The sequence below is a fragment of the Pongo abelii genome, chromosome 7 (assembly GCF_028885655.2).
Source record: "Pongo abelii isolate AG06213 chromosome 7, NHGRI_mPonAbe1-v2.0_pri, whole genome shotgun sequence".
Lineage (NCBI taxonomy): Eukaryota > Metazoa > Chordata > Mammalia > Primates > Hominidae > Pongo > Pongo abelii.
This window is the reverse complement of record NC_071992.2, coordinates 104,255,568-104,280,547: the sequence shown is the minus strand read 5'-3', so window position 1 is coordinate 104,280,547 and position 24,980 is coordinate 104,255,568. Positions and strand designations below refer to the sequence as shown.

Sequence of the window (24,980 nt, the reverse complement as noted above, 5' to 3'; positions counted from 1 at the left end):
AAGATAATTTGACTTCCTCTCTTCCTATTTGAATATCCTTTATTTCTTTTTCTGGCCTGATTGCCCTAGCAAGAATTCCCAATATTATGTAGAATAGGAGTGATGAGAGAGGGCATTCTTGTCTTGTGCCTTGTCTTGTGCCAGTTTTCAAGGGGAATGCTTCTAGCTTTTGCTCATTCAGCATGATATTGGCTATGGGTTTGTCATATATGGCTCTTATTATTTTGAGGTATGTTCCTTCAATACCTAGTTTATTGAGAGTTTTTAACATGAACTAATGTTGGATTTTATTGAAGGCCTTTTCTGCATATATTGAGATAATCATGTGGTTTTTGTCTTAAGTTCTATTTATATGATGAATCACATTTATTCATCTGTGTATTTTGAACCAACCTTGCATTATGGGGATGAAGCCAACTTGATTGTGGTGCATAAGCTTTTTTATGTGCTGCTGGATCTGGTTTGCCTGTATTTTGTTGAGGATTTTTGCATTGATGTTCATCAGGGATATTGGCCTCAAGTTTTCTTTTTTTGTTGTATCTCTGCCAGGTTTAGGTATCGGGATGATGCTGACATCATAAAATGAGTTAGGGAAAATTCCCTTGTTTTCAATTTTTTGGAATAGTTTTAGTAGAAAGGGTACCAGCTCTTCTTTTTACCACTGGTGGAATTCAGCTCTAAATCCAACTTGTCCTGGGCTTTTTTGGGGTTGGTAAATTATTTATTACTGCCTCAATTTCAGTACTCATTATTGTTCTATTCGGGGATTCAATTTCTTCCTGGTTCAGTCTTGGGAGAGTGTCCAGGAATTTATCTATTTCTTCTAGATTTTCTAGTTTATGTACATAGAGGTGTTGATAGTCATCTCTGATGGTTGTTTGTATTTCTATGGGGTCAGTGGTAATATCCCCCTTGTCATTTCTGATTGTGTTTATTTGATTTGTCTCTTTTTTCTCCTTTGTTATTCAAGCTAGTCATCTATTTTATTAATTTTATCAAAAAATTGGCTCCTGAATTCATTGATTTTTTTGAAGTGGTTTTCATGGTTCTATCTTCTTTAGGTCTACCTCTGATCTTGGTTATTTCTTGTCTCTGCTAGCATTGGGGTTTCTTTGCTCTTGGTTCTATAGTTCTTTTAATTGTGATGTTAGGTTGTTAACTTGAGATCTTTCTAGCATTTTGATGTGGGCATTTAGTGCTATAAATTTCCCTCGTAAGATCACGTTAGCTGTATTCCACAGATCCTGGTATGTTGTCTCTTTGTTCTCATTAGTTTCAAAGAACTTCTTTATTTCTGCCTTAATTTCATTATTTACTCAGGAGTCATTCAGGAGCATATTGTTCAATTTCCATGTAGTTGTGTGGTTTCGAGTGAATATCTTAATTTTGACTTCTAATTTTGTGCTATGGTCTGAGAGACTGTTTGTTATAGTTTCAGTTCTTTTGCATTTGCTGAGGTATGTTTTACTTTTAATTATGTTATCAATTTTTGAGTAAGTGCTGTGGCAATGAAAAGAATAAATATTCTGTTGTTTTTGTGTAGAGGGCTCTGTAGATATCTATGAGGTCCACTTGATCCAGAGCTTAGTTCAGGTCCTGAATATCTTTGTTAATTTTCTGTCTTAATGATCTGTCTGATATTGTCAGTGGGGTATTAAAATCTCACACTACTATTGTGTGGGGGTCTAAGTCTCTTTGTAGTTCTCTAAGAACTTGCTTTATGAATCTGAGTGTTCCTATATTGGGTGCATATATATTTAGAATAGTTAACTCTTCTTGTTGAATTGAACCCTTTACCACTATTTAATGCCTTTCTTTTCCCTTTTGATCTTCGTTGGTTTAAATCTGTTGTGTCTGAAACTAGGATTGTGATCCCAGCTTTTTTCTGTTTTCCATTTGCTTGATAAATTTTTCTCCATCCCTTTATTTTGAGCTTATGTGTGTCTCTGCACATGACATGGGTCTCTTGAATACAGCAGACCAAGGAGTCTTGGCACTTTATCCAGCTTGCCATTCTGTGCTTTTTAATTTAGGCATTTAGCCCATTTACATTTAAGGTTAATATTGTTATATGTGAATTTGATCCTAGCATCATGATGCTAGCTGGTTATTTTGTAGACTTTTTTATGTAGTTGCTTCATAGAATTAATGGTCTGTGCACTTCAGTGTGTTTTGGAAGTGGCTGATAATGGTCTTTTCTTTCCATATTTAGTGCTTCCTTCAGAAGCTCTTGTAAAGCAGGTCTGGTGGTAAAAAAATTCCCTCAGCATTTGCTTGTCTGAAAAGGTTATAATTTCTCCTTCGTTTATGAAGTTTAGTTTGGCTGAATATGAAATTCTTGGTTGGAATTTATTTTCTTTAAGAATGTTGAATACTGGCCCCTAGTATCTTCTGGCTTTAGGGTTCTAGCTGAAATGTCTTCTGTTAGCCTGATGAGCTTCCCTTTGTAGGTGACCTGATCTTTCTTTCTCCCTCACTTCCTTTAACACTTTTTCTTTCATTTTGACCTTGAAAAATCTGATGATAATATGTCTTGGGGATGATCTTCTTGTGACGTATCTTACTTGGGGTCTCTGCATTTTCTAAATTTAAATGGTGGCCTCTCTAGCTAGGTTGGGGAAGTTCTCATGGATGATATCCTAAAATATGTTGTCCATATTGATTCCATTCTCCACATCTCTTTTGGGTACACTAATCAGTCTTAGATTTGATCTCTTTACATAATCTCAGATTTCTTGAAGGTTTTGTTCATTCCTTTTCACTCTTTTTTTCCCTCTTTTTGTCAGCCTGTGTTATTCCAGAAAGCCAGTCTTCAAGTTCTGAGATTATTTTTTTCTGTTTGGTCTATTCTCCTATTCGTGTTTGTCATTGCATTGTGAAGTTCTTGTAGTGTGTTTTTTTGGCTCTATCAGATCAGTTACACTCTTTTCAATGCCAGCTAGTTTGTCTGTATTTTTTATCATAATTGATAGTTTTCTTGCATTGGGTTACAATGTATTACTGTAGCTCAATGTAGTTCATTTCTATTCACATTCTAAATTATATTTCTGTCATTTCAGCCATTTCAGCATCAGCCCAGTTCTGAACACTTGCTAGAGAGATGATGTGGTCATTTGAGTAAAAGAGGGCACTTTGGCTTATTGAGTTTTTGGTGTTCTTGAGCTTATTCTTTCTCATCTTTGGGGGCTTATCTGCCTTCAATCTTTGAGATTGTCATTGCTGACATTTAGATTTTTTTCCCTTTAATCCTATTTGATGACCTGAAAGATTTGATTGAGATTTAGGTGGAATCAGAAAACTGGCTTCATTTCTGGGAAATTTTAGGGGGCCAGTGCTCAGCTCCAAACTCCTGGGCTGCATGGTCCAACTGTGGGAAAATTGTATTGGGCCCTGATGTTCTCAGGCTCCTCAAGGTTTGGCATCCATTGCACTTGGGGAAGGTGGAAATGCAGCAGCGGCAGCAGAGTGCTAGTGGATACAGGGGGGCCTGCCTCCCTGCAGGTATTCACCACAGCAGCTGAGACAAGGCACCTGGAGGGAAAGCAGGGGACCCCTGCTAGAGACTGTGCATGTTGTTGTACTGGGGATTGTGTTGGCTTGGGACAGGGTGCTGGCCTATGCAGGTCTGGGTGACTTCACTGTGCCTCACAAGCAGGAGTGATTGCTTGGCATGTTGAGGATACTATTCTCTCTGCACAGCATTAGCCCAAGGGCAGGGAACTGTCAGGGGCAGTGCTTACTTGCTCTGTGACCCCCAAGGCTGCATCTGCAATGACAGTCTGCAGGGGTTGAGTGGCATACTTCACTTCTACATGCTGGCAGGGCAAGCAAAGCAAACCTGCTGATGCAGACATGCACCAGCAAAGTGATGTGGGGAGTTGCCATGGGCTCAGGAGAAGCTGCAGTATGGGGAGGAAATATGTGGGCTGGTGTGCAGCCATAGGGGCCACCTTGCTTCTGCTGGCACAGAAGCTGCCCTGTAAGTAGGCATGACCTGGCTGGGGTCCTGGGGGAGACCAGCAGAACAAGAAGTGCTCAGGACAGACCAGCCCCATCTGATACATGACGATCCTGCAGAGATCAGGCCCAACCATTCCCTAGGGCTAAACTCTCCCATAGGAGCAAGTCAAGTCTAGAAGGATGGCTGTCCCTGGCCATGCTCTGCTCCGGATGCTCCTGCACCATACCCTCTGGGCTCCACGTCAGATGGCTTGCTGTCCAACCACTTCTCTAAGCATCTCTCTCTGCCACCTCAAATGTCCGTAGTGGTCAAGGGGTCCCCTCCTGCTGGAGGTCCAGAGTCCTGTGGTGAGAGTGGGTTGCTCCTTGTCAGTTCAACTCACCCATGCTCCCTGAGCTGTTGTTGTTCAAAAATGAGTCCCAGTGCACAATAGCCTGTTGTGTGAGGTTCCCAGCTTTCTCACCCTTCAGCCCAGCTTCTGTGTCTCCCCTCCATCTACTTGAAGTGCCTTCCCTCTGAAGATCTTTTAAAAGCACACCAGTTGACTCAGTCCCTTTGTGGGAGCTGTTGCACTTGTCTGTGTCTAGTCAGCAATCTTGCCCCCCCAAAACATATGATTTTTCCTACATTAATAATAAAGCAATGTAAGGAATTTTAGATTTGAGAAATATAATGACTTATAATTAAAAAGCAATACCTCTATAATGCAGCAAAATGCTCTCATATTAAATATTCAAATATCTCTAGGGAAAAGTTGTATTGGTTTACCAGTGTTGACCATTTGAATATAACTGCTATAGCTGGGAATTTTCAGGAATACATTTCTTAGTGGTGTTGTAGATGTTGTCCATGGTTTTTTATTTTGCTATCTTGATGCTCTTTTTCTATGTGGGTAATTAGAGATATTGAAAAACAATGCTGATGCTGTCTTCTTCCCAAAGTCCTCTATAACTTTTATAGTGACTTATCACTTTTATAAGTCACTTGTGGTCATTTTCACTGGGTACAGAATTCTAATTTGTTAGGAATATCTTCGCTAGTACATTAAATATATTGTTTGACTGCCTTCTAGCTTTCAATATTTCTATTAAAGGCCAGCTGCCAATATTACTCTTGGAAGCAATGAAAGTAGCAACTAAGTCAAAAATAAGAGATCCTCAAAATGCTAATAGGCACTCATAACAAATTGTGGATAGGAAATATGAGAACAGCAATTGAACAGGGAGGAATTTTGCCCTCTCTACCAGAAGGTGAGTACAAGAAACACGACACAGGAAATTTTAACAGGTTGGAGCATTTTGGCCCATTAACTCTCAAAATTTATCAACCAAATCTCTCTTCCATGACAGAACCATCACACAGAAGAAAATAATGCAAATAGAGTCAAAACTGAGTAAGAGAAGAACAGGATAGATGAAGAAAAGAGAAAGTTCAGACCATAATGCAAAAAGATAAAAGTATCAACAAACCTCTGAAAGCAAACTGCCATGTAATATAATAATATTACCAAAACCACAAAGAGAGAGCTCCATTAAAGTAAATGAAATTTCCTGAACCCAATCCTGATCTGAAATTTAGAATAATGTATGTAAAAATAAGCAATATGAGATTATCAAGATATAATCTGTACAAAATTATCATTATAAAAATATACTAAGAGGCAAAATAAAATTTGCTATGGTCTGGTTCTGTGTCCCCATCCAAATCTCATCTTGAATTGTAATCCCCATGTGTTGGGGAAGGGACATGGTGGGAGGTAATTGAATCATCAGAGCCATTCCCTCATGCTATTCTTATGATAGTGAGTGAGTTTTCATGAGATATGATTGTTTTATAAGAGGCTTTTCCTCCTTTGCTCGGCACTTCTATCTCCTGCTGCCATGTGAAGAGGGATGTGTTTGCCTCCTCATCTGCCATGATTGTAAGTTTCCTGAGGCCTCCGCAGCCATGTGGAACTGTGAGTCAACTAAACCTCTTTCTTTTATAAATTACCCAGTCTCAGGCAGTTCTTTATAACAATGTGAGAATGGACTAATACAGTAAATTGGTATGGCAGAGAGTAGGGTCTGCTATAAGGATATCCAAAAATGTGGAAGTGACCTTGGAAATGGCTAACAAGTGGTGGCTGGCACAGTTTGAAGGATGAAGAAGAAGATAGAAAAATGTGGGAAATTTTGCAACTTCCAAGAGACTGGTTAAATGGCTTTGACCAAAATGCTGAGAGTGATATGAACAATAATGTCCAGACTGAGGTGGTCTCGGATGGAGATGAGGAACTTGTAGGGAACTGGAACAAAAGTGACTCTTGCTACGCTTTAGCAAAGGGATTGGTGGCATTTTGCCCCTTCCCTAGAGATCTGTGGAACTTTGAACTTGAGAGAGATGATGTAGGGTATCTGGGAGAAGAAATTTCTAAGCAGCAAAACATTCAAGAGGAAGCATAGCATAAAAGTGGAAAATTGGCAGCCTGATGATGCAATAGAAAAAAAAAACCCACCACTTTCTTAGGGGAAATTCAAGTTTGCTGCAGAAATTTGCATAATAAATGAGGACCCAAATGTTAATCGCCAAGACAATGGGGGAAAATGTCCCCAGAGCCTGTCAGAGAACTTCCTGGCATCCTTTCCCATCACAGGCTTGGAGCCTAAGAGGGAAAAATGGTTTCGTGGGCTGGGCCCAGGGCCACCCTGCTGTGTGCAGTCTCGGTACATGGTACCCTGCATCCCAGCTGCTTCAGCTCCAACCATGGCTAAAAGGAGCCAAGATACAACTCAAGCCATTGCTTCATAGGGCTTTGCAGGATACAGCTGCCCTCCTGGGTGCTTTCCTGAGCTGGCATTTTCCATGTGCACAATGCAGCTATACCCTGCAAAACCACAGGAGTGGACCTCCCCAAGGCTGTGGGAGCCCACCTATTACATCAGTTTGCCCCAAATATGAGACATGGAGTCAAAGGAGATCATTTTGGAACTTTAAAGTTTAATGACTGCCCTATGGGATTTGAACTTGCGTGGAGCCCACAGCGACTTTGTTTTGGCCAATTTCTTTCATTTGAAACAGGAGTTATTTACCAATGCCTGTACCCCCATTGTTTCTTGGAAGTAATTTGGTTTTGAGTTTATAGACTCATAGGCAGAAGGGACTTGCCTTGCCTCAGATGAGACTATGGACTTGGACTTTTGGGTTACTGCTAAAATGAGTTAAGACTGGGGAACTGTTGGGAAGGAGTAATTGTGTTGTGAAATGTAAGAAAGACTAAATTTGGAAGGGATCAGGGGCAGAATGGCATGGTCTGGCTCTGTGTCCCCATGCAAATCTCATCTTGAATTGTAATGTGAATTGTAAACTCCATATGTTGGGGGAGGGACCCCGTGGGATATGATTAGATAATTGGTGTGTTTCCCCCATGCTGTTCTGGTGATAGTGATTTAGTTCTCACAAGCTCTGTTGGTTTTTTAAGGGTCTATTCCCACCTTCACTCTGCACTTCTCTCTCCTGCCCCCATGTGAAGAAGGACGTGTTTGCTTCTCCTTCTGCCACGATTGTAAGTTTCCTGAGGCTTCCCCAGCCATGCCTCAGTGTGATCCAATTAAATCTCTTTCCTTTTTAAATTACCCAGTCTCAGGTGTTCTTATAGCAGCGTGAGAGTAGATTAATGTAACATTCTTACAGACTATGAAAACATGCTAGAAATAGGTGCCCAAAGAACAAAACAAAACTATAACTGATTTCAAAACAAAATAAAGACTATTAAGAAAATTATAGAAGATAAGAAAGAATATAAAAAATGGAAAGCACAGAAGTAAATTAAAAAGAGAAAAATTTATTTTAAAAAGGAAGGCTTAAATAGAAGAAGCACACAGCAAATGAACACAGAAAAATGTGTCAAGCAGAATAAAAAATCAAAAGGAAAAGAACTTTAAAAATATAAAATAAGTTTTAAAAGATGTGAAAACTTCTAGGAAATTGAGGAATGCTAATATTGCCTAAGAATTTTGAACACCTGAATATTTGGAATATCTGGGGAGGAAAATCAAATTGAAGAAATAAGACAATACCAAAAATATAATTCAAAAAACTTTTCTCAAATGGAATTTAAAACTACATTTTGAAAGGGGCCCACAAAACTGAGAATATTAACCTAAATTTTCAACACCAAAGTATATTCTGGTAAAATTATTGCATGCATTTTTTTCTAAAAATCTTTGGTGCTCTAAAAGAAGGAACATGACTTATAAGGGGAAAGAAAATTAGATTATCATCAGATGTTTTAAGAACAAATTTTTACACAAGTAAAAATTGGAATATTTAAATAGTAAAAAAATGCAGGTATAAGTAAAGAATTTTATCTTAAAAAATAGAAACTTAATCTAAAGCATAAATATAACAAACTTTTCAGCATGCAAAAAATCAGGGAATTGTGTTTGCTTGAAAATTTCATAAAGTATCTTGCCAGGGAATAAGCTTTAGAAAATCAAAATGACTGGGAGGACATCACCATGAAGTGTGATAAGAAAGGTTGGTGAGCATTTATTAATTATTACATATAGAACCATTTAAGATTAAATGAGTTTTGAGAGGAGCAGTATATTACGTGTAATAAATAGATGTTAGTTATATCAATGTAGATATAGAATAAGTTTTTTAAAATGAGAAGAATGATAGAAGCATATGAAAATTTTTATGTTTTCTATAATTCTATTGGTGATATCATTAGTATTGTTATTTTAAGTGTGCAAAATATGAAATAAATCTTAGATTGAATTGTGGCATATTTTATTTCTATCAATGTCTATGTTCCTTAGAACCAATATACTCAATATGTAATCTTACATTTAATTATGGCTGTATTCTCTTTCTATCAATGTCTATGTACCTTAGAACCAATGTACTCAACATGTAAATACAATGTAATAGAGAGTAGAATAATAAAATCTCTGTGGTTTAATTTAGAATTAGAATTTTAATATGAACTCATGAATATATATGTTTGTACCCTAGCTCTGTACACTGAAATTTCCAAGAAAAATGACTAAATCAATGGGAAGCACCATCCTTACCTTACAGATTTTTGTCTTGAAATAATATTTCTTTAAAAGAATGTAGGACTTTTTGGAAAGATGCTAGGAGATGATTAATACAGTTGATAGAATCATTATTTTCTCTAGGAAGAGGAAGGATGTTGGATTGGGTTGAGGCACATGAACGAGATGTGTAAGATGTTTGGCAAAGGTCTATTTCTTCACTTGGGTAAGGTAACATAGGTGTTCATGTTAGCATACTATATTAAGCCATTTAAGTAGCTGGGACTACAGGCACCCGCCACCACACCCGGCTAATTTTTTGTATTTTTTAGTAAACGGGGTTTCACCATGTTAGCCAGGATGGTCTTGATCTCTTGACCTCGTGATCCCCCCACCTTGGCCTCCCCAAGTGGTTTTCTTTGTTTGTTTGTTTTGGGTTTTTTTTGAGATGGAGTCTCACTCTATTGCCAGGCTGGAGTGCATTGGTGCGATCTCGGCTCGCTGCTATAATGTACATTTTTAGATGGTGAAGGTGAAATAAAGAATTTTGTATTCAAACCAAAACAAAATTTCTCATCAATGCACCTGCAGTAAACAAGTTATTCAAAGGAATTCTTCACACAGAAAAAAAAAAAAATGATCTCAAGCAAAAACCAAGTAATAAAGAAAGAAAAGCCATTGAACAAGCAATCAAATCAAAACCTACTAAGTACTACAATTACAATAATAAAGATGATGATGTCTGGCGGGTTTTAATATAGGTAGAGTCAAAATACATGACATCAATTATAAAAACTAGTGGGAGTAAGTTTTCTATGTTTTTGGCAATTTTTATGACTACTTTATAAAATTATTGATACATGCTAAAATCCAAGGATACATATTTTAGTCTCTAGGAAAATATATTTTAAAAACAACTAAAAAATGTAAAATTAACAAGGTAATCACAGGGAAAATGAATGATAAAATACTCTTAATCCAAAACAAATCAAAAAAGGAGGAAAGGAGAACATAGTATTGTGAAACAAATAAAAATACAGAAAAATCTAGGATACATCAATAACAATAACTGCATTAAATATACATATAAATTAAAGATTCCATTTGACGACTAAGACTGTCAGACTGCATAGAAAACAAACACAAACACAACTGCTTTCTCTTTCAAGAGGCAAATCCTTAAGAAAATAAAGACATTGAAATTAAAAGAGATACATGGTGCAATACTTATAAGAAAAGTTCTAAAGAGTGCAATAAGGCAAATACAATACAATAAAATGTATAGGGATTGGAACTATCATTATTTACAGATGAAATAGTCATGTATATAGAGACTTCAAAGAATGCAACTACAAACTGTTAGGATTATTGAGGGAATTTGGCAAGGTTTAAAATTACAAAGTTAACATATAAAAATTATTTGTGTTCTCTATATTATTAACAACCTAAAAATAAAATTTAAAAATATTTTAAATGTACTATTGTACCCTAAAACGAATATATATGTGGTCTCTGCCCTAGTTTCCTGTAACAGAGTTTATGAAAACCTCTGTAGCTTCCTGAGTGATACGGGGTTGCAGGGACATCTTCTGTTAATAATATTTGGTTTTTGTCCCCAGTTTCTACACAAGAGTGTAAGACTCTTGGAACCTCCAGAATAATAACAGTGATTTTTTATGCTAATGAGACTGGTGGCCGGGGTCAAGGGGGCATCCCTAGATAGCTTCAGGTTGAGTGCTGGCCACCAGAAAGATCCAGGTACAATTAGAGGATTGCAACTACAAAGAAGAAGACACTGATTTCCAAATGAAAAACGATCTTCTTAATACATGGTGCTGGATACATATACACTGGATCTCTTTTTGTGGGTGGAGGGGGATTGGGGAAAGGAAGAATCTTAAAATCTACCTAACACAAATCTTAAAAATAAATCCCAGATGAATTGTCAATGTGAATTTAAAAGCTAAACAAAGAAAGCTTTTAGAGGAACACATAGAAGAGGATCTGCAAACCTAAAGGTAGGTAAATATTTTTTAAATAGGATGTTTAAAGCAAGACCCATAAAGAAAGAGTTGATATGTTTTGCTACATTAAAATAAGAACTCTCTGTCAAAGACCACATTGAGAAAGTGCAAAGACAAACCAAAGCATGATCAAAAATATTTTCAGTATATTTATCCAACAAATGACTCTTTCAGAATACGTAAAGAAATTTGACAATCAATAAAACAAAAATAAAATCTGATAGAAAAATGGCCAATAATTTGTCCAGGAATTTCATAAAGGAAGATATTTATATGACCAATAAATAATGGAAAGGTATTTAATCTGTTTAGCCATTAGAAGAATGCAAAATAAAACCACAAGTTACATTGCACACTCATCAAAATGGTTATAACTAAAAAGTCAGGTAAGTGAGAGTGTGTGAAATCAGGATAGTGGATACTTTCTTTAGAGTTGGGTGTTGAAAAATAGTAATTACTGGAAATAGGCATATGTGGTTTATGGAGTGAAAGTAATGTGTTTTTCAACCTGTATGGAGTTATAGTAATGTGTTCACCTTGTAAAAATTTATAAAGTTGTACACTTATTTATTAAATGAGTAAATTTTTTATTTCCTTGAAAAGAAATTCCAGGGAAAATCTACTGTTAGAGGATTTGCTACAGTATAATCTAAGGTTAATTATATACATTTTAAAATCACTGCCATAAAATTGTGCCAATTTAACTGCACCAAAAACAGAAGCATTTTAAATTTTTGCTAAATTGATAGAAAATTATACCTTGCTGTAATTGTCACTTTCACGTTTATTTATTTCTAATTTTATTTACACATATTTCCTCTTATAATTTATTTAATGAATTAATTTCTAAAACTATTAATTTTTAAGTTTAATTGTTCATCTTTTTGCTGTTCATTTGACTATACTGTCTTTGTTACACACATTGCATCTATATATGCAATTTAATTTTTGCAAATATATGCACATTGCTGTGTGATATTATGTGTATTTTCCTTTATTATAGGCAGTTCTTAATTTATATGTATTAAAATTTACAATAGTTCTATTTTGTCTTTCACCATTCTGTGCTTAGTAAAATCTCCCATGTATTAAAGCAGATAGATTTTCACCAATGCTACAGTTTCCTAGTTTGTTTTTTCCTTGGCATTGTGTGACTTATGCATGGCTGGACATCAGTTTACCACAAGCTTTGTGGCTTAAAATGACATACATTTATTATTTCAGTTTCTATGGGTCAGAAGCCTAGGCACAGCTTAACTGAGTCCCCTGATTTGAGTAGCTCAGCGTTGTAATAAAGGTGTGGTCTGGTCTGTGTTTGCATATAGCAGCTTGGCCAGGAAGAATCTGCTTACAAGCCCACCCAAGTTGACAGTATGAATTTCCATTTGGTTGTAAGACTGAGCATACTGACATCCTGCTACTTGTCAGCTTGCAGTCACCCTCAGATCCTATAAGCTTCTCGCTTTTCCTTGTCACATACACTTTCCCAATATCCCCACTTACTCTATTAAACCAACAAAGAGAGCATCTAGAATGAGTCAGCTAGCAAGATGCAGTCTTTCATATAAAATAACATAATCATGAGCATTTCATCCCATTATCTGTGACATATCCTAATAGTTACAAAGAAGTTATGAGCGAGGATTATATGAACGCATGAATATCAGAAGGCTGGGACCATGAAGTAAAGAACACCTTAGAGTCTGGTCAACAGGCTCATGCCTGAGATATTAAAGAACTGGGAACCTTCCTCTGTGGCCCACTCATGTAATTGTAGCCGACAGCCGTTCCTCCTCCTCCCTCTTACAAGTGACCTAATCGCCTAAATGCTTCTCTCCACCCCCTTGATAAAATCTAAATTGCAAAAACAATGGCAAGTAATTCAAAAGAGCAATTTATTTCTTGAGAGAATTTTCCAGAAACTATGCTATAAATCAGCTGACCATCTTATTTAAAAAACAAAACAAACAAAAAAAAAAGCCCTTTTCCTCAAGTTGGAATACCCCTTTGAAACTTCTGAAGCCCACTAATTTCAAATAAAGAATTATTCTAATAATGAGCTGCTTGATTTTTGTTCCACAGCCCATAGGTGAATTAAGATAACTTCATTTTTATTTTATTTATTTATTTATATTTCTTAGGCAGATTTTGCTGATTTCTTTTAACTTCCTGTGATGATGACTCAGAACTTTCATTTTATTTATTTTTAATTTTTTTATTTTTTTTATTTTTTGGAGGCGGAGTCTCGCTTTGTAGCCCAGGCTGGAGTGCAGTGGCATGATCTCGGCTCACTGCAAGCTCTGCCTCCCGGTTTCACGCCATTCTCCTGCCTCAGCCTCCCGAGTAGCTGGGACTACAGGCGCCGGCCACCACACACAGCCAATTTTTTTTTTTGTATTTTTAGTAGAGATGGGGTTTCACCATGTTAGCCAGGATGGTCTCCATCTCCTAACCTCGTGATCCGCCCACCTTGGCCTCCCAAAGTCACTATTTCCAAATGAAATAATTTAAGACTGGATTTCTCCAGTACGTTTGGCTCTCGCTACTTCATATAAGATTTGATGCAATATTCACTATTCTATAAATAATTTAGAAATATATATTTTATGTCCTTTATCCAATATACAGGCACTATTTGATTTCTCATTGGTATTTTTTCCAGAAATTTGTTACTGATTTCTCCTTTTAATTCATAATGGTCAAAAATAAATCTCAAGAAGTTATATGCCTTATTATGTCTTACTGGCACATACTTTGGTGTCAAATATAAGTAATTTTTTTGGCATAGGGCTTTTAGAAGAGATATTCCTTGATGGTTTGGTTCAAAGTTAAATATAGTTTTATTAATTCAACCTTGATAATTAAAGAATTTGAATCCTCTCTGGATTTTCTTTGAATGTTAGTGGTGTTCAAAATCTCTAATGTTCTATTTCTGTGTATTGTTCTTTCACTCTTAAACATAATGAAAAGTTATTTTTAGACTAGCATTTTGTTCCTTTAGAGATATTTGTTTTCTGTTATCTTGTTTTATGCTTTCTTTATGTTCTCTGTTATTTTGCCACTTTTTAAAATCTCCTTTCACTGTAATAGAAATTATGTACTTGTCTGGCCTAATGTTTATTATTTTGTTTATATGTCTTTGAAATTTCTTTTTCTCTAATTTGGTAGGGTGAAAATTGAACAAATATGCTATATATTCCACCCTACCAAATGTCTTACAGAATGTTTTATTTCTGTGATAATTTGGAAGAAATATATATTGTTTTTATTTCTACTTGTAGTCACATTTATGTGTATTATGCTTTTTTACTTCTCAATATTGATAATAAAAAAATTTTTACTTTCTGTTTAATGGAAAAGCTGAATTTGCCCTATTTCTTTTCATTTTCACCTTCTACTCCCAAGTATTTTAAAATTTAATCTAAATATATAGTTTCTCCCTATTAACAAATTACATCTATTTTTCAATAAATCTTAACTTTCATAAAAACTTTGGCATTTGTGTGTTGCTATATACTATTAAAAGAAGTATTTAAGACTTTTGCTCTCAGCTCAGACAAATAAAGAGCTTGGAAGTTTTCACTCTGATCCTTGCAACAAGAAAACATGCTGCACTGAAATTGATTACTTTTCTTCAACCCATCAAAAAATTGAGGTTACGGAACAAACTGCTACCCTGAAATCTGGAGAGACAAGTAAAGATAGAGAATATAGAGAATCACAGCTGCAATCAGCTTACTTGAAGAAGACATTGGAGCTACAAACTAGTCAGAACCCTTGATTGTTAACTTTGAAGAACTGTGAGAAGCTCAATGTGGAGTACCATAAAGGTAAAAAACTCCTGGGGCCACAGTCTTAGCAGCTCCCTTTCTCTCTCTCTCCATCTTTCTCTCTCTCTCTCTCTCTCACACACACACACACACACACACATACACACACACCCCACTTTTGTACATGTTACATCTACAAAACCCACCAGGTTTTTACAGTGAAGAGCCAAGAAAAAAAAATCTTCATCTTCCTGGCAAGGGAGAAAAAATGCAACCAATTTAAAATATCCCCGGAACATTTTTCCAAACAAAGGCCAATACTCAGAGGAAAAGGCTTTACGGGGCCTTATCCAACCTGGGGGGAAGGGCTATTACCCACTGCAATTCCTTGTACACACCGTCTCACATAAGGGAGCAAAAACATAGAAACATTGTGAGGTCAGAGATTCAGAATACAGACTCATTAAAAGACTGATAAATATTTAATCATAGCATTAGAGAACTCTTTCTCTTCCCTACACCCTATACCACATCACCAGAGCTTCAGTATAATAACAGTGGATTACAACTGAAAGAATCACAATGTGCAGACTATATTTAAGAAGAAATTCTTAGGGAAAACCAAAGACAACAGAGCAGACAAAAAACAGGAGCTAGAAGAAATTGTAACCTCTAACACTTACAGCTATAGCAGACAACCCAAATCATAGCCAGATTAACATAAAGGTCACATTAAGGTAGGCTCATTTACCTCAGCTTCTATTAAATAGTATGTCATGTTCATATTTCAGTAAAAAAATTTCAAGATATGCTAATAGACAAGAAAAACCTTTCAGAAAACAAACCAATCATTAGAACAAATTCAGATATGGTACAGACTTTGGAATTTCCACAATGGAAATTAGAAACAATTATGATTATTATGTTAAGGTGTTAATGAAAAAAGTAGAAAACACGCAAGTACAGATGGGAAATATACACACACAAAAAAAACTCTAAGAAAGAATCAAAAGAATATTCTAGAATCCAAAACATTGTAACAAAAAATAAATAATTATTCCTTTAATAAATAATTTCTTTAATTCAATAGTACATTGAAAAAATATGAGAAAAGAATTATTCAACTTAAAGATAAGTCAATAGAAACTCCCAAAATTGAAATTCAAAGAGAAAAATAAATGAGTGGAAAAGAATAACCAAAAACTAAAAGATAATTTCAAAAGAGGCAAAAAATACATAATTGGAATACCAAAAGAAAATAAGGAAGGGTGCAAAAAAAATTTTTGAAGTAATAATGGCACAGAATTTTTCTTTTAACTAATGATGAACACCAAACCACAGATCTAGGCAGTTCAGATAACATCATACAGGTTAATAATGAAAACTTTGGGTGCATCTTACCCAAACTGCAGAAGACCAAAGACAAAGAGATCATCTTCAAAGTGGGGGCAGTAGGAGACATTCACTGTAAAGGAATAAATATAAGAATTATACTTCCTGCCAGAAAACATGCAAGAAAGAAGAGTATGAAGAGAAATATTTAATCTTCAACGAAAAAATCATCTATTTAAAATTTTCTAGAACTCCTAGAACTAATAAGCAATTATAGCAAAGTTGCAGGATATAAGGTTGACGTATAAAAGTCAATTGCTTTCTCTATTTACAATAGCAAAGACTTGGAACCAACCCAAATGCTCATCAATGATAGACTGGATACAGAAAATGTGGCACATCTACACCATGGAATATTATGCAGCCATAAAAAAAAAGAATGAGTTCATGTCCTTTGCAGGGACATGGATGAAGCTGGAAGCCATCATTCTCAGCAAACACAGGAACAGAAAACCAAACACTGCAGGTTCTCACTCATAAGTGGGAGTTGAACAATGAGAACACATGGACACAGGGAGGGAAATGTTATACACCAGGGCCTATTGGGGGAGTGGGGAATATAGGGAGGGAGAGCATGAGGACAAACACCTAATGCATGTGGGACTTAAAACCCAGATGACGAGTTGTTAGGTGCAGCAAACCACCATGGCACATATATACCTATGTAACATGCCTGCACATTCTGCACATGTATCCCAGAGCTTAAAGTAAAAAAAAAAAAAAAATTCAATTGCTTTCTTATATACAAGCAAGGAATATTTATAATTTGAAATTTGAAAACAGGTCATTTATAATATCACTAAAAGAGAAATACTTAGGTATAAATCTAACAAAATATATTTAAAAACCAATATATGAGTAAACTATAAAATACTAATGAAAAAAGTTGAAGAAGCTCTAAATATGGAAAGATAGCTCATGAATTAAAAGACTCAATATTGTCGGCCAGGCACGGTGGCTCATGCCTATAATCCTAGCACATTGGGAGGCTGAGGTGGGTGGATCACGAGGTCAAGAGATTGAAATCATCCTGGCCAAAATGGTGAAACCTCATCTCTACTAAAACTACAAAAATTAGCTGGGTGTGGTGGTGCATGCCTATAGTCCCAGGTACTCAGGAGGCTGAGGCAGCAGAATCACTTGAACCTGGGAGGCGGAGGTTGTAGTGAGCCAAAATCACACCACTGCACTGCACTCTAGCCTGGTGACAGAGCAAGACTCCATCTCAAAAGAAAAAGAAAAAAAAAAAAGAAAAGAAAGGATAAAAGACTCAATATTGTTAAAAAGTTCATTTTTCTTAACTTGATCTATTGATTCAATGCCACATTAAACAAAATTTATTCTAAAGTTTATACAAAAAGGGAAAAGACCTTGAATAGCCAACACAAAACTTAAGAAGAACCAAGTTTGAGTATATGTGATGTACACAATCTATTTCTAGACTTACTATATGTCTACTGTTATCAAGACAGCATGGTATTGGTCAAAGAATATAGAAATATATAAATAGAACAAAATATAAATGCCACAAATAGACCCAAACATATATAGTCAACTGATCTTTGACAAAGGCAATTTAAATGTAAAGGATTAGTTTTTCCAACAAATGATGTTGGAATAAGTGGATATTGATACACAAAAATGTACCTCATTGAATTTGCACCTTACACAAATAATGAAGTTAGAATTCATCCTAGACTTATAAAATTTCCAGAAGAAAATATGGGGGATCTTACTTTTGGCTTGATTTTGTAGATAAAATATCAGAAGTACAAACCATGAAGAAAAACATGATATGAAAGTTTTTTAATTAAAAACTTTTACTATGAAAAAGGCACTGCAAAGAGAATAAAAGAAACAAGCCATAGACTCAGAAAAAAACATTTGAAAAACAAATATCTGATATTTATGCAACATATACAAAAACACTTGAAACTCAACAATAAGAAAATAAACAACCCAATTTTAAAAATGAGCAACATTCACTATAGCCACACACAAAAATAAAATACCTAGGAATACAGCTAACGAGGGAGGTGAAAGATCTCTACAATGAAAATTATGAAACACTGCTGAAAAACATCAGAGACTACACAAACAAATAGAAAAACATTCTGTGCTTATAGATAGGAAGAATTAATATTATTAAAATAGCCATAATGTCCAAAGAAATGTACAAATTCAGTGTTATTCCTATCAAACTGCCAATGACATTCTTCACAGAATCAGAAAAAAGTATTCTAAAATTAACAAGGAACCAAAAATAAGCACAATAGCCAAAGCATCATAAGCAAAAAGAACAAAGCTGGAGACATCACATTACCTGTCTTCAAACTATATTACAAGGTTACAGTAACCAAAGCAGCATGATATTAGTACAAAGAGATGCATAGAACAATGGAACAGAATAGAGACCCCAGAAATAAAGCCACATACCTGCAATGATCTGATCTTGACAAAAACAAGCAGTGGATGGTGCTGGGATAACTGGTTAGCCATATGCAGAAGACTGAATCTGGACCCTTTCCTATAAAAATCCTTGAATAAAACCTAATGAACACCATTCTGGACATCAGCCTCAGGGAAGAATTTATGACTAAGTCCTCAAACTCAATTGTAACAAAAATAAAAATTGACAAATGAGACCTAATACAACTAAGGAGTTTCTACACAGCAATGGAAACTATCAACAGAGTAAATAAATATCCCACAAAATGGGATAAAATATTTGTAAACTATGCATCTGATAAAGGTCTAATATCCAGAATCAATAAGGAACTTGAACAAATTAACAATCAAAAAGCAAACCACCCAATTAAAAAGTAATCTAATTACATTAACAGATACTTTTAAAAAGAAGACATATATGTAGCCAACAAACATATGAAAAGAGGCTCAACATCATTAATCATCAGATAAATGCAAATCCAAATCACAATGAGGTAGATACCATCTCACACCAGTCAGAAGGGCTATTATTAAAAAGTCAAAAACCAGTAGATGCTGGCAAAGTTGCAGAGAAAGGAGAACGCTTATACATTGCTGGTGGGAATGTAAACTAGTTCAGCCACTGTGGAAAGAACTTTTGAGATTTATCAAATAAGGTAGAACTACCATTTAACCCAGCAATACCATTTTGGGTATATACCTAAAGGCATATAAATTATTCTACCATAAAGACACATAAACACATATGTTCATTCCAGCCATTTACAATAGCAAAGACAGGGAATCAACCTAAATGCCCATCAATGGTAGATTGGATAAAGAAAATGTGGTACATATATCTCATGGAATACTATACAGTCATAAAAAAGAATGAGATCATGTCATTTGCAGTAACATGGATGAAGCTGGAGGCCATTATCCTAATTGAACTAATTTAGGACAGAAAACCACACACCACATGTTCTCCCTTACAAGTGAGAGCTCAAAATTGAGCACGCAAGGACACAAAGAAGGAAATAATAGACACCAGGGCCTACTTGAGGTTGGTGGGTGACAGGAAGTGAGGATTGAAAAACTACTTATTTGGCATTATGCTTATTACCTGGATGATGAAGTAATATGTACAACAAACCACCGCAACATACAATTTAATTATGAAACCAATCTGCACATGTACCACTGAAATGAAAATAAATGTTAAAATTAATAAATAAATAAATAGGCAAAAGATCTTGACAGACGCCTCAGCAAAGAAGGTATACGGATGATAAATAAGTACATGAAAAAATGCTCAATATAATATGTAATTAAGAAATTACAAATTTAAGCAAAAATAAGATACCATTACATACCTTTTACAATGGCTTTAATCAAACAAAACTGACAATACAAAATGCTAGCAAGAATGTAGAGAATAAGAAATCTCTTTCATTGCTGGCAGGAATGCAAAATAATACAGACACTTTGGAAAACAGCTTGGCAGTTTCTTACAGAGAAGAACAAAATTTTACTACATTTTTCAGAAATTGCACTCTTATCCATTTACCTAACTGATCTGAAAACCCATGTCCACACAAAATTGTGCACATGTAAGTTTTTAACAACTTCATTCACAATTACCCAAAATTGGAAGCAACAAGATATAATCCAATATGTGAGTATGTAAATTATAACATACCCATATGACAGAATATTCTTTAAAAATAAAAAAGAAATGAGCTATTAAGCCATAAAATTACATGGATGAAACCTAAATACATATCACTAAGTTAAAAAAGTTTATAGTCATCTTAGGGTTTATGATTTTCTGGCTAAGAGTTAGACTGTGTTTACCATTGGTTACAACTGCAGTTATCAGGGGCTAAATTTTCCACTTCTGACCTCATTTTTGTCTCTCACATTACTTTTGAGTTTTCCTAGAGATTCCTTCTTGAAGAAGGTTGAATCTTACATTTTTTTCAGTTTTAATTTTCAGTTATCATACAGGAGGTCTGTAGATACAGGGGCAAGGGTTGAGGGGTCAGAAACATTCTATATTCCCACATCATATCTCAGTCTTTAAGTGGCCCAGTATCTCTAAGCTGTGACCTTCACAAGAACTTCTCAGCTTCCCTTCAATCCCCTTAGGTGAGACAGGAATCCTGAGGGTTGCTGGAGATGGGTATTTATCTTCCCTTTCTCTGTAGGTAGGTTAGGCTCTGGCAAAACAGTTTCCCTTGAGAACAGGTCTTTGTTAATTGAGAACAGAACACAAACAGTGTATTTGAAATGGTTAAATTCTTCTACCGCTTCAGGAAGCAGGGGGAATTTTTTTTTCTCATCTTCACCCTAAGTATCTGTGAATATGTGTGCTCCTGTGTTAGGTGCATATATATTTAGGATAGTTAGGTCTTCTTATTGAATTGAACCCTTTTAGCATTATGTAATGCCCTCCCTTGTCTTTTTTGATCATTGTTGGTTTGAAATCTGTTTTGTCTAAAATTAAAATTGAAACCCTGTTTTTTCCTTTTTTTCATTTGCTTGGAGGCTTTTCTCCATCACATTATTTTGAGCCTATGAGTGTCATTACATGTGAGATGGGTCTCTTGAAGACAGCCTACCATTGATTGGGTCCTGCTTTTTTATCCATCTTGCCACTCTGTCTTTTAAGCGGGGCATTTAGCCTGTTTACACGCAAGGTTAGTATTGATATGTGTGGATTTGATCCTGTCATTGTGCTTTTAGCTGGTTATTAAGTTGGCTTGTTTATGTGGTTTATGTGTGACACTGATCTGTGTGTTTAAATGTGTTTTTTTATTAGCTGGTAGTAGTCCTTTCTTTCTATACTTAGTACTCCTTGTAAGATCTCTCATAAGGCAGGCCTGATGGTAATAAAGTCCCTCAACATTTGCTTATCTGAAGAGGGTCTTATTTCTCCTTCACTTAGGAAGCTTAGTTTGACTGGATATGAGATTCCTGGTTGAAAATTTCTTTCTTTAAGAATGTTAAATATAGGCACCCAATCTCTTCTAGCTTATAGGGTTTCACTTGAGAGGTCTGTTTTTAGCCTGATGGGGATCACTTCGTAGGTGACCTGCCCTTTCTCTCTAGCTGCCTTTAACATTCTTTCTTTCCTTTCATTCTTGAAAAATCTGACAATTTTGTGTCTGAGAGATACCTTTCTTGTGTAGAATTTTCCAGGAGTTCTCTGTATTTCCTGAATTTGACTGTTGGCCTCTCTAGAAAGGTTGGAGAAGTTTTCATGGATGATATCCTGAAACATATTTTCCAAGTTGTTTGCTGCCTCCCCATCCCTTCCAGGGATGCCAATGATTTGTAGACTTGGCCTCTTTACATAATTCCACACGTCTCGGGGTTTCCTTCATTCCTTTTTATTCCTTTTTCTTTATTTTTGTGTGACTGTCTTATTTCAGAGAACCATTCTTCAAGTTCTGAGATTATTTCCTCAGTTTGATTTATTCTGCTGTTAATATTTGCAACTGCATTGTGAAATTCTTGTATTTTGTTTTCAGCTCTGTCAGACTCCTTAGGTTCTCTTTTACTCCAGCTATTTCATCCTTCAGCTCCTGTATCACTTTATTGTGTTTCTTATTTTCCTTGGATTGGGTTTCCCCATCCTTCTGAATCTCAATGATCTTTGTTCCTATCCATATTCTGAATTCTATTTCTGTCAATCCAGCCAGTTCGACCTGGCTAAGAACTCTTGTTGGAGAACTGGTATGGTCATTTGGAGGACATATGACACCCTGGACATTTGAGTTACCAGAGTTCTTGCATTGTTTTTTCTCATATCAGTATGTGGGTGATCCTTTAACTGCCGTGGGGATTGAGTACAGTCAGTAGGCTTCTTTTCTGAATGTTTTCACTTGGCTGAGGCTTTGTGTACAGTCTTAATTTGAAGCTGACCTCTTGTCTCTGGTTTCAGAGAGGGGTATGTTAGTGAGGTATTTTTGATGTTGAAGCTTTGAGGTGTTATCCAGCAGGTGACACTTAGGCTTATAGGTCAGCTGGTAGACTCTTGTTTGGTTGTGTGGCTCCCCTTTGTTTCCTCTCAGTTGCAGCCTTGTTCCCTCTTGGTGCTCTGAAAATGTGGGTTTCTCTCCCCCTTGATTGCTGGCTATAGTTCACAACTTGGCACTCCTCGGCTGCCCATTGCAGCTCTGGGGTGATTACAGTATTTATGTTCCCTTTCCAGCTTAGTAGTAGCAGAGGAAGAAATTTTAGCAGTAGTTCTAGCCAAAGGTAGTTTGCTTGACTCCTGGGGGCTCCACCTCAGAGAGATGCAGGTCAGCAGTCGCTCAGTGCAGTTAGCCCAAGATGGAGGGTTTGTAGCTGTGGGCCCAAGCAAGGAGAAACCTGTCTGGTGGTGAGCCATGGGGTTTGTGTGAGACCCATGGGAAATAACTGGCCTTCTCTCCTTGGGTCAATTGCAGCTTGCTGGAGGTGTGGAGAAGGGCCTTTGCTCCTTCATTAGTCTGAGAGTGGCAAGAGCAGTTCCACTGCAGAGGCAGTGGCTGAGAAGCTTTCAGTTGACATTGGAGGCTCTTTCCAGGGAGTTGCTGTGTTGGTACTGGCTCAATAGCTCTGGCAGGGATGGGGGGTGGCTGGAGGCCCAGGCCTAGAGGATCTGCCCAGTGAGGAGATATGGGGGTGGCTGGAGGCCCAAGACTAGAGGACTGCCCATTGAGTCTGGCCACTTTTCCGTATGGCTACTGTGGTTTGCTTGGGGCCCACTACAGTCCCTAGTCACCTCAGATTTTCCAGAACCTGGAGGTGTCACCAGTGAAGACTGCAAAATAGGAAAGATGGCCGCCTGTCCCTCCCTCTGGAAGTTTTGTCCCAGGGAGGTACAGACCTGTTGCCAGCCCAAAGGCACTTGTAAGAAGTGGCTGGAGGCCCCAGCTGGGACGTTCCACCCTGTGAGGAGGAACAGGATGGGGATCCACTTAAAAAAGCATCTGGACACATTTTGTTAGAGCAGCTGTACTGTGCTAGGGGTCCACTTCAGCCCTCGATCACCTCAGACACTCTGAAGCCCAAAGGCTGGAACAGCTAAGTTGCCCAACAGCAAAGATGGTGGCTTGCTCCTCCCTCTGGGAGCGCCATTCCAGGGCGAATTCAGATCTCTGTCGGCTGGAGAGCTTGGGTGGGGGTGGCTGGATGCCGCAGTTGGGAGTCCCCACCCGGTGAGGAGGAATGGAATTAGGCACCGGCTTAAAGCAGCAGTCTGGCCACAAGTTTTGGTAGAGCAGCTGTGCTGTGCTTGGGGATCCCTTCCACCCCAGGTTGGCTCAGACTCTCCAAAGCCTGAAGGCCGGAATTGCTCAGGTGCCCAAACAGCAAAGATGGTGGCCCATCCCTTGCCTCAGGAGCTCCTTTTTAGGAATTGTAATGCCACTACTGGTAGCTGGCTGGAATTGCGATCCAGTGTGGCTTCTATTGTGAGGTGCCATGGGAGTGGGGCCTGGGGGCCATTGCTGCTCAGTCCCCTGGATTCAGCCTCTTTCGTAGGGGAACATACAAAAGTCTAAGCTTCCACTTTGCTGAAGCTGCCACTACTTTTGCCAGAAAGCCCAATTATCTAAGGCTCCAGTGTCTCCATGCATGCCTGAGTGGCTGCTGTGCCAAGACTCCATGTAGCTCTGTCAGACTGAAGGCTGAAGGCCCCAGTGGAGTGGGTTCACAAGGAGATCTCCTGACCTGAGGGTTGTAAAGATCTGTGGGAGAAGCATGGTTTCCTGGGGTCACTCATTTACTCACCACTTCCCTGGGTTGGGGAGGGTCGCTTGGCTCCATGTTGCTCCTAGTTGGGCTGTTGTCCTGTCTTGCTTTTCTTCATTCTCTGTGGGTCAATTTGTTTCCTTGATTAATCCCAGTGAGAGCACTTGGATGTTTCAGTTGAAGGTGTTGTTTTTACTCACCCCTTCTGTTCCTTTCTGTGACAGCCATGCATTCTGGCTGCTTCTAGTTAGCCAGCTTGGCCACTCCCCTTCTATCCTTTTCTTAAATAAGAGAAAATAAACTTAGCAATTGACCCGCTGATGTTATACAGCTGGGTGTCATCTATGGCAAAGATCAAACTCAGGACACTTCTGATCCCAAAGTAGGGTCTTGTCCCTATTAAGACTATCCAATTAAAAAAAGCACACATATGCTTGAAATTCTGTTTTTTACAGTCTCAAAAAAAAAAAAAAAGAATTTAAAAAGGCTAAAATTACTACAGATGCTTTGCCTTCAATTTGAGTAAATCATTTCTTTTTTGAAACTAAATCCATGTACGTACAAACTCTTCCAGGTTAAAGACTACCTTGCCATTCTCTGTAATTTTCTATTTAACTAATTATCTTAATTAATTAATATA

The 24,980-nt window shown here is 37.0% G+C and overlaps 1 long non-coding RNA gene across 3 annotated transcripts in view; it reads right to left on the bottom strand.

Annotated features, from left to right (window-relative positions):
* LOC134761951 (uncharacterized) overlaps positions 1 to 24,980 on the bottom strand; it is a 375,518-nt gene that overhangs the window by 220,315 nt on the left and 130,223 nt on the right. For all 3 annotated transcript variants that reach the window (XR_010141222.1, XR_010141220.1, XR_010141221.1), the window contains exon 3: positions 16,181 to 16,244. This is a non-coding gene — a long non-coding RNA (uncharacterized LOC134761951). The remainder of the gene's footprint in view (positions 1 to 16,180; positions 16,245 to 24,980) is intronic.